Source organism: Bombus flavifrons, chromosome 9, assembly GCF_040668555.2.
Source record: "Bombus flavifrons isolate JBK064 chromosome 9, iyBomFlav1_principal, whole genome shotgun sequence".
NCBI classification, from domain to species: Eukaryota; Metazoa; Arthropoda; class Insecta; order Hymenoptera; family Apidae; genus Bombus; species Bombus flavifrons.
Window position 1 is genome coordinate 14,816,477 of NC_138450.1, and position 21,487 is coordinate 14,837,963.

At 43.3% G+C, this 21,487-nt stretch overlaps 1 protein-coding gene across 21 annotated transcripts in view; it reads right to left on the reverse strand.

The window, feature by feature from the left end:
* LOC138183667 (protein muscleblind) overlaps positions 1-21,487 on the reverse strand; it is a 401,637-nt gene that overhangs the window by 159,414 nt on the left and 220,736 nt on the right. The window lies entirely within an intron of this gene.

Here is a 21,487-nt window from a genome sequence, read left to right on the forward strand (position 1 = left end):
ATTCGCGTTTTATAAAGGAAATTCCACATAGAGCATGTTCTTACACGCACAAAGTAAAAAACTAATATGAACAAATAGACGATACTATGTTCTAGAACCGAAGAAACCGTACGTAAATCGTACAGTTAAATATTATCTATTATTAAATATTTCTTTAGAATGCAGATTACAATTACGACATTGTAAGTTGTCGTATATCGTCAAGAATTGTCGTATATTCTTTGCAACGCTACCGAGAAACTCGTATGGCTATCGTAGAAAAAGGGGTCACTTGTGACGTCTTGTGCAGCAAAGAATATGGCCTTGTGCTATGAAGTAATTTTTCGACGCAGAAACGCAACGTTTCTACGATCGGATCGATAGAGTGCATCGACACGCGAATAAAATTAGTCCCTAAGTCGTTTCGAAATCACAATTATAAGAGTTAGAGTGAACGAAACGACAACGTGACGTCGCGTGTTCACTCCGAACGTGCAAAATTTACCGCATAGAGCGAGGTCAAGTATGCGCGTGGGACGATATAAAAGAGCTTCGAATTTGTTTATTAAATGCGCGGTGAATTCGGCCACATGTCTTTAAAGTTTGCTTCGGACGCATGAAACGCGACCATATTTCAACTATCTTTCCCCCAATTATTTTCAACTTCTCTTTTTTCTCCTAGATAAACTTTTCGTTAACGGAGTCGTAAAAGTAAGACGATATTTACCATCTTATTTAAACTGTACCTACTTAAATAGGACGGAACGTGCATGACTTACGAAGAGACGGTCTCTCTGAAATACGACGCAAATTTGTTAGATATCTGAGAAAGTGCTTTAGAAGAATGAAATAGGACACACGTGCGATTTACGCGAATATTAAATATACTACGTGTTAATACCAACGTCGCTTTCGCGAAACGTTAAAGCGTTTCTGTATGGGAAAATTCACTACTGGTTGCTGAGAAGATTATTATTTTCTGTTTCTTTTTTTTTTCCTATTTTTTACTTATTTCTCTTATCTTATATATTCATACAGTAATTAAGTAGTTGCGATTTTATCTAACTTTTGTCATAAAAATTCTAACGAAAGTCGAACATTAAATAATTTTAATTTGAACTACTTGTACCACCAAGATACTAAACTTTCGAACGTATCAATACCGGCAGTACGATCGTAAGATCCGGCCACGATTCCTACAGCAACCTAATCCTGACCAAATTCTGTACCAAGCCAGACATCGGAGTTGCTGGAGACTGTGGTAAACGTGGTTCGAAGCCAGGGCAACGCTGAAAAGTAACCCATTACCAACAAAGCAGAGGGACGTGAAAGCAGCGAGAAATTTCTTGAAGAATCGTTCCGCGTTGACGCGTAAAAAATATTCTCGCGAAACGTGCAACGTCCCATGCACACGTGCGACAGTATAAGGAGTTTTACAGGCTGGTTTATTAGATTCACGGCCGACGAGAGAAAGGAGGGGCGCTCGAACAGCTAGGCAGAACGAAAAAGTTGCTTCGAATGGAACGAAGGAGCCAAGACACGTGAAATATGAATACGTTTCGGTTGATTTGTACCTCGCGTCTCGTATTTTGTCGTGTATTCGAGCGGAGGCGGCGGGAACTCGTCACGTACCGTTGCAGCCGAAACGTGCCTCAATTCTCACTCACGACTCACGAACAACGCGTCGCGCAAGTAACACCGGCGACGCCGATGACGACGGCGACGCCGGTCTCCGTGGCTCGCTACTACGCTTCTTCCTCCAAACTTGCCGGGGAACGTTTAACAATCGGCGGCTGCGGTGCATGGAAATAAAACCGCTTTCACGCGTGTCCTTCGTTTCTTTAGTTATTCTTCGAAGTATCTCCGACTTGTTATAAAAACCATATACATACGCTGTTAGCAAATAATGCACGATCTACGTAGCAAAGAGGCTAAGTAGTTAGATCATTTTCGTAAAGTGTTTTCAGGAATAGGAATATCGTTTAACTCAGCGGTAGAATATTTTCAAGAACAAGAGCATTTTTATCCTTAACAAATTCATCGACAGCCTGTTTACGCTATCAGACGTATTTACAATAAGTTTCCTTTGATGCTGAAGCCTAAATCAGAATTCTTTTCTATATATAGTAACCGCATTAAAAAAAAAAAGAAAAAAGAAAAGAAGAAGAAAAGAAAACACCGTACTTAAGACGTATTAAAGGAAATATAAGAAAAAGTAAAAAAACGGAGAAGGAAGCGGAGAAAGAGAAGCCAGAAGCTTTCTGCGCTTAGAGGAACAGGGAGTCACGTAGTATTGCAGCCAGAACGTGCTTCAATCTTCGACAGAAGTACGCATTGCCGTTTCGTTCAAAGTTCCTGGAGAATTTTAACAACTACCGACTATCGCAAAGTTTTCATAGAAAATAAAAACATCGAACTGGAGCATATCCCGAATTCCCTGCCTACTTACGGTCAAATCATAACGAGCAATTTCCACGCCCATTAAAACACGACAGATCGAAACCTCGACGCCATGGACGAACGAGCGCGGGAAATTTGAATTGCAAAAATTTAATTACTCGTTCGCGAGGACAAAGACGAACCCGTCCGACGACGCCAGGAGAAAAGAGGGACGAACTTTTCTTTTTCTTCGTCCCCCTTTTTTCTTTCTCCTTCGGAGGGACGAGAAGAGTCACGTAGAACACGCGTGCTTCGATTCTCGACAGAACAACGGAAGAGAGAATTCCCAAGTACGCTTGCCACTTTGAAAGTTGCTCGGCCGCGCCACCTTGTCCTTTTTCCAACTGCATTAAGAGGCCTTTCTTTACCCTCCACGAACGTCAAGAGTAGTTCCTTAAACGCTGTACGACACCGATGAAAAATAAAGTTATTTCCGAGCCGTTGCTTTCGCGATATGCGCTGCTGCCCGCTTCAACTTCGCTTTTCCTCCGTTTCGCGGCCGCAGCTTTTGCTTCGCAGGAAATCGAGTGTTCATTCGCCGCAATTGTTCATGTTTTTCGTCGATGTAGCGATTTTTTCATATCGGAGAAATATTTCCTCTTTTAACGAAAGATAGAAAAGTCTAATTATAATAACGCTCTCTTTTCTAAATCGTTTCGTTTAGTCGCTAAATCCATCTGATCTCTCCTCGAGTGTTGATAATTTATCGAATTAAACAAACAAGGGACAAAAAGCGGAATTTAATCACTCGATATTCGTGCCACGATCATCGATGTTGCTTTTTATCTCTGGCCACGTATTTCAAGCGAGACGAAACGAGAATTTTCTGGCAATTAACGGCATGATCGGCGCGCGCCTTCGGTAGAAGTATCGCGAAAATTTCGCTGGATCGGTGAGAACCGTTTTTCCACGATAATTGTAATGGATCACCGAGCAAAATGCCATTACAGTGATTCCCGTCTACCCGACCGACGACGCGACGTCACGCCCTATATTCCGGCTATAATACGATCGACGGAATGGAAAAATATAAATTCACCGGCATCGCAGGCGTACAGAGTGGGCTATGAAAAACAGACGAGCGAAAAGAAGTAAAAAAAAAAAAAAAAAAAGAAAGACAAAACAGAGAGGCGGAAAAGAGAGAAAAATAATTTCAATTGGAGGGCGATCGTTCACGCGAGCCACTCGAATCGATGTACCACGGCTTCCCGTCGCTCGCACCTACTTTTAATAGAAATAACATGGCCAATTGATCAAACAGTAACCGATCAGCCGTGATACCGCGTGCAACAACGGTGTGGATGGAAAGAAGAGAGCGAGAGGAGAAAAAACTGTACCTGATTGCGAGGGTAGAGAATACGGGAAACAGAGATCATCGCTCATCGAGATATCGTTCACGGCTGTGGTCGCAACAGCGAGTCTAATGGAAGAGAACGGGAACAAAACGCGAACCGCGAACAATGCAGCGGAAAAAAAGAGTGCTTTTTCGCATCGAAAGGGGTCGGTGGGATCGATAGACGCATCAGAGAACCTGGTGTTTCGCGGGACACTGTAGTTTTTCTTACTTTCGACCTCCTTCGCATTCGACCGAGGAATATTTGACTTTTGTAAATGGAATACGATAATTTTATAAATGGAGCGACGAATAGTCGACGAATAGTCGAGCACAGGTGACTTTCTTTTAGCAACTTTTAATCGAAGCGTAGATTAATGGCCGTTTGTGAGCGAGTATACACGTGGATGAATTATTTAATGATTAAAGGTACCGACACGCTGATTTAAGGATAAACGATGACTAGCGATGTCACGATAAATAACTATGAAAGTACCGCTACTATCTCTATCAGTTACACACGCAAGTCTCACTAAACTTAGTATCCGAAGAACCAAATTACCAAACACAGGCATAGACGCGATCTCGCCTGTCGGCCAAAAATTACCACCGAAACGGTTAAAGCCAGCGTTCGATTCAACGCCAGCAGTGAACATAAATCAATCGCAAGCGATTCGCCAAATTACGCGTGCCAATGCATCGCGGCCTATAAATTCAAGATCGATCGCGATACGAATCCGCAGCCAAGCGACGTGACAAAAAAGAAAAGAATTCGAACAAAAGACTTTCTAACACACAACACAAGGGGGAAAAACAAACGTTTGCTCGTATTACTCTACCTACAGAAATATATGTATATATATATATACACATATGTATAGAGGAGAAACACGCGCGACAAGAAAGAATCGACGACCAGCAGTGGGGGAAGCATGGAGTCTGCGATGGTGGCACGGGCGGAACTAATCAAGAGGCAACAAATAAACGTCGGGCTATGAAAAATACCGATACAAAATGCGTGAAACGTAAACGGAAGCGCGTTTTATAATGACGGCGTTGGTGGCGTGCGTGCGGTTTGAACGCTAGCAAATTGTGCCGCTTAAAAAAAAAAAAAAATAGAATCAACAGACCGAGGGAGTGGGAAGACGAAGAGCGGAGGATGGAGCGAAAGAAGAGAAACAGAGAGGAAAAACGGCGATGCGATTAGTAGTGGGAGAGGTTGTATGTTCGCGGGTCGAGCGAAAAATCAACTTTTCCGTATCGAACGAGCCAGACTCGAATCGTTCACGCACGATTTTTTTCCAATTGTTGCGTCGCCTGCTCCTTCACCCCCTATACGTTATGCAAACACGTGGCGCGTGCTATCTAGCTGCGTTTAAAATCGCTGTGTACCGTGACTTAATTTTTGAAAATTAGATGTTCGATTCTTCGGATTGAAGTATCGGAACAGAAGGTTCGCTAGTCATTACGATTAATAGCATCGATAAAGACCAAGCTGTATAAAACTATGGGAATTTCAAGATTAATATGGAACACTGCGAATTTTACCACCCTCGTCCACTTTTCTTTTCACCTACGCAAGAACAACAAAGACAGTTGGCATGTTGACCTCCGTAAAGCGGCGAAGAATTCAACCGTTATTGAATCAATATTGTGCAAACTTATCAGTACCACCACCACCTACTTCTCTCTATTTTTCTCTTTTTTTTTTTTTATCTATCGCCCATCCTTCCGTTCTCCCTTTTTGTCTTTCTTCCGTCCACCCTGCTTTCTTCCCCCTTTTCTCTCGCTCCACTCTTGTTTGCGCTCGCTTTCTCCGTTTGCGTCGCCTGTCCAACGGAGTTCTCGATATGACGCCGCTGAAAAGTATTGTCTACTCGTCGAGCTATCGATCCGTGTGTAAATATTGGACGCGAGAGAGGAAGTGGGAAAAAGCGAGGGACGCGACGCGGTTAGGCGAAAGCACGGAAAAGAAGGCCGCGAGAGAGGGTGGTTGAACGGGGATGGATCGTCCTCGTTACGGAAACTCGGCTTTCGTATAGTCTTTCGAATGCAGATGGATTTAATGGAGTGGCAGTCTCGCTACGCTTCCGCTTCAGCCCCAAGCTGAACCAGGAAGAAGACTCTTAGGATCAATTAAAGGAAATCTCTTTGGTATCACGGGACGCTTCTATCGATTACCGTGTTTAAGCATCGGTGAAATCGTTAGCAGTACTAGAAACACTTCGTCAGAGCATTCCTATGTAACTCTTTTCTCAAGCGTTCCACTTTCGAACTGCATTCGAGTTGTTTGTCTCTTCTGCAGGATGTTTCTAAATCTTCGCTTCTAGAGTGGAACGCGACGTGCTCGACTACGAGCCGAGAGAATCATTTTTAACCGTCACCCACGCTGGACGACGAACCGTGAAATCGAGCCAATTAATCATCTTCGCTTCTGGACAATTCGATCGCACGCAACTCTAAAAATCTCGTAAATAGTTGGTTGTCAAATTTCCTTGTAGTCCTCTATTGTGTCCATTCTATCGTGTAACCGCGTATGTTACAAAATAAACAAAAGATGGCGTCCGTAGGTGCCCAGAAGAATTTGGGGGTTAAAATGAAAGTCGATGACAGCGATAAGACAAAGATGCGTTGCTTTCTCCGAAGAAATACGTACACATGCGCAGAGACACCTGGTGAATACAGAAGAGGAAAATGGAGAGACGCGGCATTTCGGCTTCGTTTCATCCTTTATGTCGAGGAAGAAGCTACGCTACGCTGTCGGTTGGCTAGCGGGAACGGAGAACGAGCCACGCTGAATTACAACCCCTTGCGAGATACCGCAAAATTCGCGTTCAAGATTAAACGGGCGTAAGTCGTTGTAGCCTGCAGCATTTAACAAGCTGGCCCTTTGCGGTGTCGGGACGCCGCCGCGGCGCCGCGCCGTTGCGGCCATGGTGTTGCCAACGTTAGCCGTTTCTTCTTTCCATATTTACGTACGTCACCCGAACCGCCTTCTTCGAGTTCCCGAGGGTGTTACGTGAAACTTCATTTTTAGCGAGATAATGATAAGAAAGGAACTGGACTAGCAGGTCGCACAATAAACGCGTAATATCTTCAAAAGGATCTTTGCTTCAGTCGCTTTAGGATCATAAAATACTCTATTCGTTGCTTTGATTTGCCATTCGCCTAAAATAACTAAGAATTTCACAAAAGTATGACCAATGTGTAAAAAAATATGTCCACTTGTTCGGCGTTGATACAAACCCATAAACAAAGAAATAAAGAAACGTAAAGAAAAGATAAAACGAAACACGATCGCCCTTCGTCCATTTTCGCGCTTGTGGAACGAATTTAGAGGATGGAGCAACAAATCTATCGGCGCCATCATGAGAAAATAACGCGCGGTAAAGCAGGTAAACTCGGCTAATTTATATATACCGTCTCATTCAGGGCCGAGACCGCGTTCAGTGGCTGCGCGGGGCGAAACGAAGAGAAAATAGGGGTGTGGGCGTAGAGAAAGAGAGGGTTGGGTGTGCAGTTAATCTTCCCGGTCCACTAGACGGTAGGAGAATCCGGCAATTAGTTCGTATCCAGTGCATTGTCTTGCCTCGTGTTCTCTCCTTCTCCCTTTCTCCTCTCCACCTCTCACGTTCTCTCTCTTTTCCACTCGTATCCCTTCTAATACTTCATACAGCCTCTTCCGGTCGAAATCTCGTGACTCTATGTAACGCAAAAGATAACGTCCTATTAACTGTATGTAATTAACAGGTAGCTCCCTATTGTTGGCTGCAGCCTGTGTTCCTGTATCATATAGCCGGCTTTTTAGAGTGGAACCTATTGGATATATGTGTCTCGCGGCATTATCGCCAGCAACGACCAAAAAGTTATCAAACTCGTATTGGTCAAGCGTGTGAGAGAAACGTTGAAAGTCTTTATAATACGACTTTGTGCAATGCCAGATACGCGACAAAGTTATAATTTTGTCTCCGTCTTTTCCACGCCAATTACAAAAAAAAAAAAAAAAAAAATACTAGCGAATAATATCGTGCGTACCCTATGCAAATATCCATTGTCGCGATTCTGTAAGGGTCAAATTTTCAATTTCGCTAGAAAAGTATTTATCACGACGATCGTTGATTTTCGTAAAAAGCATAGGATTTCACCGGTGTGGTGCGGGCAAAGAACGACAAACCACGAACTTATTCCAGGCGCGTCACATAAAATATTCAAGATGAGCAGCAGTAACGCAACCGCGAGTTCTTGCATAAAATAACCCCCAATATCATGCTACCGTGCCGTTCTTACGACTGTGCAAACACTGGACCACCTTCTTCGTCTCTCTCTCGTACTACGTCTGGCTCAACCGTGAAAGATGATAGCGGTGAGAACGGAATGCCATTAGCATTTCTCATTTCTGCTTTTTGCCATCCCTTATCTATCGTCAGCCGGCGTCCCCTCGGTTCACCGTCGTCCACGTCCTGGTCCGCCACGGCACGTTCGAAATGGAAAATTTGCCGAAAAAAAAAAGAAAGGAACACCACGTCCTGTGATCTAATATTCGGCCACGCGACAGGAATTAACGATGGCGCGAAATATTCTCTTGCCCTTTCTTTAAAGAAAATATCGGTTTCTTCTTTCGTACGTCTCGTCGTTCTCTATAGTCCAAAAGTTTGATACGAAATTAGAGAAAAGCATCGTAAGTTTGATCGTCTATTTTGATAACCCTTATTATTAAAGACGTCACGCTTAATACTTTTGTAAAAGTATTTCGAAAAGAAATTTGTTATACGATGTACAAATAACTATAGCTAACTTATTAAAAATAACTAACAACTATAGTTCAAGAAGAAGTCTCGAGAACCAGCTAAATTAGCAAACTAGCGAAATCCCAGTTCGAATTTACTTATTCGCCGTTCTATTTAATTAATGTAAATAATTTGCTTGGAAATTCCTTCCTCTTAAGCCCGGCATTCGAAAATGGTCGGCATCCACAGATATAAGAAAATTTTGCGGGTGACTTTAATCGTGCTTGGAAATTTCCCAGGAGTAACGGGGAAGTTTTGAAGCGAAGTAACGCGAGAATCATCGAGTTAACCCAGAGATTCTCAACTAGGATTTCGCGATTCTCTCGACTACCGTGCCGTGAAATACCGGGATCGTTTGATTATTTATGAAATTAAGATTCCGTTCGTTTACACTCGATAACTTCCAACCAATGATAATTGCAAGCTAAAAAAGAAGTAAGAAAGATTTCAAGTAAAGACGTAGAATAACTGGTTAAAAGATTTAATTAAACGTAAAGTATTTGCGCAAATTGGGAGCATACCCTAAACACATAACGGGATGCAACTACGCGTATTACCTGAAAGGCGTGTAACGAAATACATAATGCAGAGAAAAAACGAACCTTTATCCATGTACTTTACAAAGAGTCAGAAGAAATCTTCAAAAATATAAGATTGCGAATCTATGAAATTCTTACGCAAAATTACAAATTGATCATTCTGGCCATTCGTTTATGTAGCATCAATCTGCCATCATTTGATACATTCCGCTAAAATTCATATATCCATCGATGTATTCAAGTAAGAGTACGTACGCATATGAAAAGTTTTCTTTCGACGCGACTGTGTTTAAAAAAAACTCGTACGTTCTACGTTTCATTCGTAACTTGGATGGTGAATCGCGAACGCACGACGAATGGAAAAGACTGAGAACCAACCTGACCAAAATCCTTTCGTCGAGAATCGAATATTCCGGGCAACTTTTTAATTGGAAGCGAGAGACAAACGGCGAGTTATCGGCACGGATTCGCCGCAATTTCACCCGAGATTCCCAAAGATTAAAACTGACGTTCTTCGACGAACGGACGCAAATGCAGACACGCTTTCAACCTCTTCTCCTGGTGGAAACATCCACAGCCAGCCAGAGGGAAATTTCGTTTCTGTATCGCCCAAGTAGTCGGAGGCTGTAAGACGAGTCTCTCCTGGAATTATTCATTACTCTCCTCGCCCCTCGTTCTCATAGCCCCGCTTCGTTCGCGGTACTTTTCGTCCCCATCGTCGTTTCCCTTTTACCCATTTCGCGACGCTCACTTTTCAACTTCATCCGTAAACCCACCGCGGCTGCTGAAAGTTACATCGATCGACTTGCAAGAGGTTGGTTTCCTGGCAAAAATTGAATAGTTGAAAATTTATTTAAAAATCCGGTCACGAACTTCGCAGGAACTTACAGCTCTACCGTTTCGTCTCCCTTTTTCTCGTTTTTCCTATTTTCTCTGCTTGTAGCTTCTCCGTTTTCCCGAATCACGGGAAACCAACCACGAATCGAATATCTCTGAATAACAAACAGAGGACCGCGATAAACGAGCAGAAATTACGACGAGTGGTGACGTTCCGCCAGGGAATTGTAGAGGATCCTGTTGATTTCTGCTGACAACGAAAACGTTGACAACTGACTTTTGTGACTACAGCATCGCTGACGTAAAATGTTCCTGGATATTATCGTCGACGTAAAATTACGTAAATACGCGTCAACGAAATTATCGCAATCACTAATTAGTTAACCCTATTCATTTCACTATGAAATACTTCCAAATTATGAGATCCGACAAATCGCTTGTTCGATCGTCGATTCAAGGGTAGAGCGATTAAAGCGAAAACGATAGACCACTATATTGTAGTACTGCCGAAACGAAGTGCTCCATCAGCTAAATATACTGCATAAACAATTGAAATATAAACAGAAGCAACATTGCGAGCAGGCCGTTTGGATTCAACTAACAATTCGTGCGCAGGGAGGTAACGTGCTTCAACATTGTTCGGTATTTTGAAACCATTTGAAACCATTTGAAACCATTTGAAACCATTTGAAACCATTGTAATCTATTCGTATCAAAATCAAAAGCTTTGAAAATTGAAAGTGCATCACAAGCGTATATCACGCTCGATTGACCGTTAGAGTAGAAAATTACTACACCAATAATGCACACCCTTTGTCATCGTTATAACTCGAATCGCTTGTAACTCGTTCTTTTTTATTAAGAACGCAAACGATTAATTGAAACGCAAACATTAGAAAAACAGTGGAATTACAACGATCCTCTTTCCTTCTCTCCTTACTCCGTTTTCCATCATCTATCGCGCGTCGATTGTTATTCGACGCAAATCGAGGTTGTTCTCAGAGATGATCAATTATCTATAGAAATCAGAGATAAAGCGACGATATAACTGCTATACCTTCCACGACTATATCTTAAAGACAGGGCACATACATTTTCCTCGCTAATCGAACCGGTTACATCTACAAATCAGTTATCTACCTCTACGGATCTGAGGAGATTCTCTCGATCCTGCACGATTCCATTGGCCAACTTTCCAGCTTAGCGTAGTATCTATTTGGCCTATCATCTCGACAAATCTGCTTAATTAATCGGCTAAACAGTCATCGTATCGAAACCCATTATCCAATGCCTCTGTTAAGGTCTCGGCACGGTCTACTAATTTCTAAACGAAGAGCTCCATCAATTAGTAACATCAGAAGGAACAATCCAATAAGAAGGAACGGGAATAGAGAGGCAACGAGCCGTGCGAGTCCTTCCGGTCCGATCTATAGCAACATCAAGCTAATCGAAGTTACGTCGCGGACTGTCGATCGTTTGTTCGCCAGGCTAACAACCTGCATCCATTAACGCTAAAGCGATAGCTGTCGGGGGCGGAAAACTATGGAGACGCGAGGAAGCCGGACCGACCGGGAAAGGGGCATCGATGATGGCAAGGTCGACCAGCTATGTATAGAATCAACATCGTCGACGCGGTATTATGGAGGGCAAACAAAATATCGTGGCGTAACGGGACATGGAATACCGTGCTCAGGGTCCCGAAGTAGGAAAACTCGACCGAGTGCTCGAGCAAACAATGACGGCGAGGCCAGTATTGTTCTCCAAGTAATTGAATCCAGCCTACCATCCGATGCTTGCTCCACTCGCTCGCTTCTTCTTCACCTGTTTGCTTCACCTGTCCCTTTCTTTCCATCCATCCCCTCCTTTCTTCAAGCTTCTTCTTCCCTTCGTTTCTTACTTTTCCTATCGGCATTCCTCGCGTCTAGATCTCTGTCCCCGTTGCCTCCACTCACGAAAATTTCACGAAACCTTCTTACATCTCGAACGGGATTTCTTGAGAAAATCGGCGTCTTCCGTTTCTACGTTCTTCGTCCTCCTCTATGGTTACTACTTGGCTTCCTTCTTTATCTAGTTGGATTTCTACGTGCATATTCGTTGAGATGGCGAGAGAGAAAGGGTTAAACGCGTTCAACCAAAGTCAGATTAAGAAAGCTGGATTCCGTTAATGGGAAATCTTGTAATCTTCGCGCAGACGAGACTAGCTTTGGAGAGTTTTCGTTTCGGGTATTTGTGACGTTTCACAGTTAGAATAATTTAGATTTGCGATGACTCGTGATGAGGCTTACTGGGATTTTGTCTCAGGAGAGATTGGGTAGATTACGAGACTCGAGTTTAACGAAGAATTCTTTAAGATATAAGTGGAGGTAAAGTCAAATTGGGAAGTTGCGGACTCGAGAACTTTGAAGTTGTAAACCTGAAACTGACGTTCCTGCATTAATTTTTGATCAGCGAGATTTAATTTACTACGAAATTTCCATTAATCCCAATAACGATTTAAATATCTAATTTCTTGCTGTTCGTCGAATAGATTTCCATAGTCTTTGTCACAAAATAAAATTCAAACAAATTTATCTAACTGATTAATATCTTTCGGAGATGTTGCACGAAAGGAATATCCTTATTAAGAAGAAGCGTCGCGACACAGCAGCAACACAACTAAATTCGTTCGAAGAAAGTGGAACGAGAATTCATTCGATGAAACGGCCCATCGATCTTCCGCGGTGGAACGAGATCACTTCGATCGTCGTAGAGTCTAGAGCGCGAAACAATCGACTCGAAATAGGAGAGTAACGATGAAAACAAATTCCGAGAGCGGCGGAAGAACGATAAAGACGGAGGTGGAGAAGTCGGTGGTGGAATTCTGTCGCTGATATTCCGAGGGATGACTGAAACGAACCGGAGAGAGGGTTGTTTTCCATGAAAAATACAAAACCGAGAGCCTCTGTTCTTGACAAACATACTCTATACGTGGAAAAAAAGGACGCGATACGTACACACGGTGTATCCATATAAAATAATGGCAGCGTATAGGGGGACGTTAACCCCCGGACATCGGCTTCGGCCAATGTCGTAAACAGATATTGATATTGGCGTGTCATATTTGCACGGCGTAGACGTTTCCCTCGGTCTTGCCATGCCGGCGAATACACGCGCGGAAACATTCGCGTACAGGGACATTTGTGGACTACTTTATCATCAACAGACGATCACCATTTACCGGTAGCAGTACGTAAAGGATGTATTAAAATGCTCCGGCCGGCAATTTCAGCCGGAGCTGAAACGCGAGATCGAACAGAGAACGAGGGAACGGTATTACTGGGCAGAATCGATACGAATCTTTCCATAGTTCATGCTGCACTCGTCGTGGAATCGACGATCATTGAAACGAACTGTTAGGGAGGAGGCTAAAAGTTTTTCAACTATCGCAATGAATATTATTTGGTTACTCGAATCTCTGTTCCTCGAAATAATGGCACGGTTGTTACGCCATTTCGATATTGCGTTTACCTAGATACGATCATTTTTTACGCTTTACTATTTTCATTTGGAAACTTTGCTTATGCGTAATTTGAAATCGTTCCATTACCATTTTCCCATCTTACTCTCCTCGCATTCTTTAATTTACAGTCTCCAATTTTCCTGGAACGCCGCATATCTTTCCCCTGTCTTTCAACGAACGCCAGGCCGATCATTAGATAAACATATTTGAAGCAAGAATATCTCAACGGCGCAGTATTTTTAGCGATACGTTCGAGTTTCCATTAGATTTCAAGGTTTCGCAATTCACGGCACTCCACGTTTTAAACACTTAACGCTCTTCCTCTTTTGCCACCAACTAGCAAGTCGAACTAATTAGCACTTGACGAACCGCAACTGGAATCTAACGACAGCGGTATCGCGTCGCACTACCGACAGCTTTAACGATGCACTTAAATTTTTGTTCGCCTTCGAAATTGGTTTGTTTTTCGATGCTTCGTCGGTCTCCCGTTCCTCCAAACGTAAGTGGAATCGATCAATGACCGAGAAGGGCTGGTTAATATTTTACAATTCGAGGTAAATCCGCGGTAATGGCCTTCGACGTTTCGATAAACATAGAGCCAACAGCGATAAAAGGAATCTTCTGGCAGATTAGCATTGAAATCAAGGTATGCGTCCTCGAGACTATACCTACAAATCGATCGCCATCCTGGGATAAGGTTCGGCTTTGAGGAACGATGGGGTATTCTAGCTTTTTCCGAGAAACGACGCTAGTATGGTATATCTTACTAGTAAAGATAAAAGAAGATCGTAGAAGAGAAGCATCTTTGAAACGATTATAACGAACGGACTGGCTTTTCGCTTGGTTAAGGATACAGATAGATCGGCAAAATTAATTGTAACTTCGATCGAGATAGAGAAAACATATACTTATTTTTATCGTAACGTAGATATAAGTTATAATCACGGTACCGAACAAACGTTATTATTAGATACTGCGGGGGAACATGAGAGAGAAAACGAAATATTAGCTGACATTAAGAACCCACTAGAGAATGGAGGGAATGTACACGCGCAGTTGCGCACCGTTGGTATCAAAACGATTCCACGAAAACGGCTTTAAAAATCATCATTACCAGAGGAAAAAAGTACGAGTGGAGGGTACGACAGGGCGGCGATAAGAAAATAATTGAACGATGTGTACAGACTATATAGGAAGCAAGGGGTGGCGGTGCGCGCGCGCGTGCACACCCGATATACTCGCGATCATTAAGCGCCGACGGACGATAATATCGAGGAACCTTGGTGTTGCCAGGCAGGTAACCGTCGTCATTGTTCGCCGTGACGTCATCGGTGGCCACTCCTTTGTATGCTCCCGATTAACAATCGTATACTCGTATATAGCTGGCGAACGTACACACGAAGCTGTTCTTGCATCGGTGTAGCGACGAACCGAGACGAGGACCTAACCCTACTACCGTTGTTGGATTATAGTCGAGGGTACCTACGGAACGAGGCAGCCCTTTGCTTGCCGAGGGCGTGTACAACGCCGCGTATAGACATTCTTTTGTTTGCTCGCAGGAGAACGGTAGTAGTGCATGCAAAAGAGGCTGAGGGCCAAAGGGAGAACTCCAGGTTTGCGTTCGACCGACTATCAAATTTCACTGACCGAGGCCGCGAGCGCGTCTCAAACCGCGCTCGTAATTAGGATGCCGATTCACGATCCGGCTACGTTTCAGGTAGTTTCGTGTTTCGATGAATCAACCTATGCTAAATTCCATTGCGTCGAGAATCGAACGATTTAATACTCGTACGTTTTTCAGGTTTTTCATAACTCCACCGAGAATAACGTCAAGCCTTATGCGTCCATTGAAACATTTTTCAACTGATCGTGTTTTTCCGTCGTTAAAAACGTTACGTGCCTGTATCCGAATATATCAGCGTACTGTTTGTAAAATGTATACTAGCTGCAGGGTCGTGTAACGTACAATGGCTACTGACACACTCTGATTAAAATGTAATTTTATCATATTATATTATCCTTCATACGCGCTAGAATGTTCGATGCGGACGAGCAACGGTACGTTGTTACGATATCGCTACACGCACCTAATCTAATATTTCTCGCTAATTTTATACCATTCGTATACGATATATTCTAGTAATCTGCAGAATCGTACAATTTCGCTAATGCAAAATCATATCGGCATCGTATCCTTCATTTGCACGACATCTAGGACTCGTTATACGACTATCGAAAATTGCCGGGATAGAAACGAACGTATGGAAAGAAGTCACGGTCCGACAAGAACAGAGTGGGTATGGTTAATAACGAGCAGCCAGGGGCCAACTGTATCGCGTGGAAAAATTTTCTGTGCCGATGTGTCGCCGATTAGTCTGTGCCGTGCGAGCCGGAGCTCGCGAATTCAGTATAACCCCTTTGCCCAGCGTTGCATGCCTTATCGACTCGGCAGATGCAAATTTAGAAATACGTGGCGACGTCGTGTCTAGTGGCTCCGGTGCACGCGACCTATCGTCCATAACGTGCACGGTGTAACCAGCGCGTAGAATAGATATTTTTGTAATTGAAACCAATCGATCGTGATGTTCGTAGCGCGTCTCATGTCAGAGATAATAGCCACGGGCCTCTTCACTCGCTTATTAACCAGCCAGTAACCGAATCATCGTACAAAATAGAATCAAGCTTCTCTTTTCTTTCTTTTTTTTTCAGATGGTTTCCCTTTTTAGACTCGTATTTAGGTCTCGTTGGAGATCCTTTCTTGGAACGCGTGGTACACTCGTGCGATCTTAATTAATCAACAAGTTCCATTTACTCACAGACCGATGGATAAGCGGCTAAGCGGCGACGATATAGAAAATCCATTTGAATTACGTACCTGAAACATAAAAGAACGACACACCGTTAATCATCTGTGAAATTGCGCGCAAAATGCATGCTACCGATCCCGTCTTTTATTCAGGACATATTTCCTGGCTAGGAGAAGAAATATATTTTTGGCACTGGAGCAACAGTTAATAGGATTGGTTGCTTTTTTCCTAACATTAGAAGATTGCCGATTTACAAGCGATTAGCACGATCGTCGGTGATCTAATTTGTACGATGGAAGTGGGAAAACGAGCATCGTAAAAACTTTGTTCGTGTAATTCTAACAACCAAGTACATGCTACGTCCTTATTTCGATACAAATTACTAGCGCGTTTCGTTACAATTTGTGGCCAGCTGTACACTCGAGACAAGCGTAATAACGTTACTTTAAATGAATTATACCTGTACACAGAAACGAATATGTCTAGCCTAATTATTCGTGTAACTCTAATTAATAAAGTTTATTACGCGAACCGTCTCAAATATCGAATGAAACTGTTCACGATCGTATCGAAGAACCGCAGAATTACGATCCCGTAATACCTCCATAACACACAGTACAGGAGGACGCGTTCGTGTCTCGACGATAACGTTGTTAACTGAAAAAAAAAAAAAACAAAGTGCATAACAGCGGCGAAATTAGGGTTCGTTATTGGAACAACAGCACGAGCGCGCAAGGCGCGTGTATCTCTCTTTTTTCTTTCGCTTTATAAGATAATCCTGCGGTGGTAGCCGTGCCTTCGACACTCTTACGCCTTTTTATTCCATTCCAGCAATTGCATTTTCGGGGTAACTTATCGCACCGACACAGCGCGCAGCGGTAAGAAGAAAATGGAGCCGGAATTACAACATGATGGCGGCATAAAGCGCGAGACCGACTAAGGTCACGTATTTAATAACGCCGTATATCGGTTGAGATAAATTGGATAAGACACGTATCAAGATTAATGCGCTCAGCCGTGATACTACGAGTAGACGGAGAACATTCATCCTTGACGAGACAATGCGTCGCCCGTTGAAAACTTTTCTTCTAATACGGCACTCGAGCACACGGCCAAGAAATCCGATAGAGCCAGCTCACTTTCTATCTTCTCGATATTCGAATCGATACGTATTGTTCCACGGCCTCGTTGACCATGCGTGCGTTGCTCCTGCGACAGATTTTTCTGCTTCTTTCCTCTCCCTTTTCTTTCTTTTTCTCCGCGTTCTTTTCCTTTCTTTCCGTTGCTCGAGGTTCGACGTTAACCCGTGACATTTCCAACCACGCCTGACGTAAAACGATATTGCAAGCGGTAGCTATCTCTGCAGTGTACGATCTTATTATGAAACCGCGCAGGCGGTTCGATCGAGGCGACTAGAGCTGCGTAACGTGACGAAATACGCTCGATTTTTTACGATAGTAACTTCTTTCGAAGTTGAGCCCGACAATTCGTGGTGGTTCGTTGCGTCTCGTTTCGAGAAACTGACAAGTGTGAAACGATCATGGATCGAATATGATTTACGCTGTCTTGATCGTTGGTGCTGGCTATGGAATTCGTCCTATGAGAATTCGAGATTCGTTGCCGGTTAATCGTCCGCTGGTAAACTTATGTACAAACAAATTAGCTCCTTTATGTTCAAGCTTAACCTTTTTACTACTTTACATGCTGGGATTCATAGGTATCGACTAGAACGGATGAAAAATCAATTCGTCGAATCCTGTAAAGCCTTCAAAATATCGAATCCTCGAGATCCAATCCTACAGAAACATAAAAATCCTGCTCGATTCTCAACGAAACCTTACAAACCACTCTCTGCCAATCGAAAGTGTTTCTTCAAAATACCCGCGGAAATCGAAATCTCCGAAGAATATCTCGAAACAGCGGATAAACCTGACACGTACATTCAAGAACAACGCGTAGATACAATCAAGATACAGGATAGAACGATAGCTATTTGGAGAAGGTAGGAGAAGGTAGCGCGCATCGCTAGGGATAGCGAGCTGCCAGGCAGCACGTACTTAGTTATCAAAGGTTTGCAAGGGCAGCAGTATCCTCCTCGAGCTTTCTCTTAAGACCTTAAGGGTGGCCTCGCGCACACCACGTGAATTTCTCAAGTTATGATATAGTACTCGCTGGCTCGAGCCGAAAGAGGAAACTATCTCGCCAGATACCGAATGTTCTAACCAGTCGAATCAACATAGAACGTAGAACCACTGGAAGGCACAGCAAGATAGACGAGAACGCACGTATGAGATGGAAAAGCAAGGCGAATCGAACGAGTGAAAGCGATTGATCGCAGACGCATGGAGAAACGTAAATGATAATTTAATAAAACTAAAAGCCTGTCGGCGATTCGATATTCGTACAAGAGAATATGATTTATCAAATTCGAATCAGGATTGCTTCGCTTTAGGCAAAGCTCGCGTAAAATTAAATCAATACGCGGTGTAGTGACAATTTTTTAACGAAACTCCAGAGGCAGACGATAGACCGAGAAGCAACAGGAGATCGTGTGTGCGGCGTGAAAATACGTTGGACGATAAAGACAGAAACGAGAAGAAGAGAAACGAGAGGAAGCCGGTCGGAAATATCAGAGAAAACCACGGACGAAGGCGAAAGTGGACACGCGGCTATTCCGTTCCAACGAAAAGAAACCGAGGCAGATAGGCAAAGGAAACGGCCTTGAAAAATAATAAACCCTGGAGGAAACGGAGCCAAGAATGGCGACCGGAAGAAAGAGTGCAGATTGGGCGACAAAGGTAATGAAAAAATCTAATATATGCCGCTAGAAAGAGAATACGTACGCGCGATGGTGGAACGTGCACGCTCGCGAAATAGTCGGAGCGAAGCAGACGGTGTGAGAACACGGAAGAAGGAAACAATGGCTAGAGAGAGGGAGAAAGGGAAAGAAGAAGCAAGAGAAGACACGGAAACGGAGGGACGAGAAGAGAAACCGGAAGAGACAGAGCAAACAGAAGGAAGAGGATGTGAGAGGTCGAGAGGAGGAGTAACTTCCTAACAAGGCGGTTAGTTGCGGCTTAGTAACGCTATGAACGCGAAATATTGCTAGCTGGCGCGCTCCTCCTTCCATCTTCTCTCTATCTCTGGCTCTTTCCCCGATGACCCAACCAGCCCGTAACCTGTATGCCTGTCTGTGTTCGCGAACGCTTAATGCTGAAATACTGCTACACGATGCTCTGCAACTTCGACATTTCGATAATCGATTTCTGTACTTATCCGTATAATATCCTCGCGATGCCTTCTTCGCTCTTGAGAATAATTATTAGCCAATCTCCTTCGAGGAAAACAGTGTCGTAGTATGAGTGTGCGCGAGAATCAGACGTCTAGGAAATCTTTGTTTCGGACCAAATTTTGGACAAATTTTCCGTTAAAATGGTGGCAGATTGTAGGCCATAGTTTCTGTAGTTTTCGCAAGATACAAGCAATCCAACAAGAGATACATCTTTTTAACGATCTCCTCGCCTTTAACGTCTTTGGAGCTTAATTCCTTGATTCAACTGGAAAGTGCAGTCGCGTAATCCGGTTAATAAACACGTAGGTAACTTGAAAGTGTACCGGATCACGTGGAAATTATTTTGATCAAGTAGCACGATGTTTTAAAGAAACTAAATCCACTCGTGGAAACTTCAATTATAAACAATTCTTGCGTTAAACAAGTTTTAACAGAGAGAACGCTCGATTCGGGTCTTCGTCAACGACGATTAAATAAATATCAAGATCCGTCTATCTCGCAGTAAAACTTTTTATTTTCACGAAACGTTTCCTAACAACTTTTCACTCTCGGACTTGACCCGTTCCTTGGGACAGTCCTTTCGTCTTAATTAAGAAGCAATTCGGCGGGAGAATAATGTTTAACGCCGGACGAAGATCAAAGCAGGCCACGGCGAAGAGCATCGAGAGTTTCCGCGCGAGATACAATTTTCTTTGAGAAAACTTCTGCAACTGATTCGATTACATTCAAACGATACACATCCTTTGACTACGCGATCCAATTACTTGCGACGCTCGTTGCGATCGTCCCGACAATTAAGAGTACGAAAATTTATCTGCCTTTGGCCCGTTCACTTATCGTTAGATCCCTGATCCGATCCTCGATTATTTCTCTTTTTCAGCCGCTTTCGAACCTGTTTCCCTTTCGCTGCGATATCTGGAGCAGGTATATCCATCGTGACGATACGCCACGTTTCAGGGTAACCGTCGAAATACATTACAAAATACTCTCTTTGCGTTTTCTTTTCCTTTTTTGATTAGGGCGTACTATACATCTTCGTCGCAGCACAGAAGGTAGAGGTAAAATTTTGACGCAATTGGAAACGAAAGAATGTTTCTTGCCTCAAAATATGCAGAAAGTTTTTTGGGAAAATCGAGTTTGAAAACGGTGTTTCGATTTAACTCTTTCCGCTGTACGATAATTTCGACCGTAGTCCTAATGTCTCGGGTAATTACAAAAAATCTGCAACGCGCTCGAACAATCCACGAACCACCGAACTCAATTATCTGCTTATTTTTCTAACAAATCAAATAGAGAAAGCAAGCGTGTTTAATTGCTGGACTTTTAGTTCTGTAGAGAAATCCAAGCAATGAAAAAATAAGAGACACGAAAACGAGAGAAACAATAGCGTCTGACTCTGCTCGCGATTCAGGTCGGATATAGTTTTTATTTATTTACACAAGGGTCGGCCACCCTTAGACCCGACACAGGATCGCAATGCCGCTCGGTTTATATTTTATTCATCCCTTATTGAATTCGAGCTCAATCTCGCGAAAGTGTCTCCGCCATGGCCCTTTCCATTCTCTCCCTCTCTTCGCTCCGTCTGTTCTCCTTTCGATCGTTATCCTTTCTCTCCCTTTCCCGTCTCTCTGTCTTCTTCGTAGATAGGTATTCCAATCTCCCTACATTTCCTTCACCCTGCTTCCATTCCTCTTTGCTTCTTTTCTCGTTTTCTTTCTCTTCTTCTACTGCCAAGTCGCCGTGACACTCTGCGACGGCGTTTCTCTCCTTTCCCTCTAGATCTGCGAGCGACATCCTCGCTTTTTCACTACCAACATCGTTTCGGAAGGAAGGTATCGTCGATCTATCGAGTCTCATCGACCGAGAGTAAAGGAGGTGCAAACGGTTTCGCGATCTAATCGTAGAATGGCTAGAGGTTAACCGGTTAATTTGGTCGATGGTAAAGTTAGAAACGAAGGAATGTTTGACAAACGCA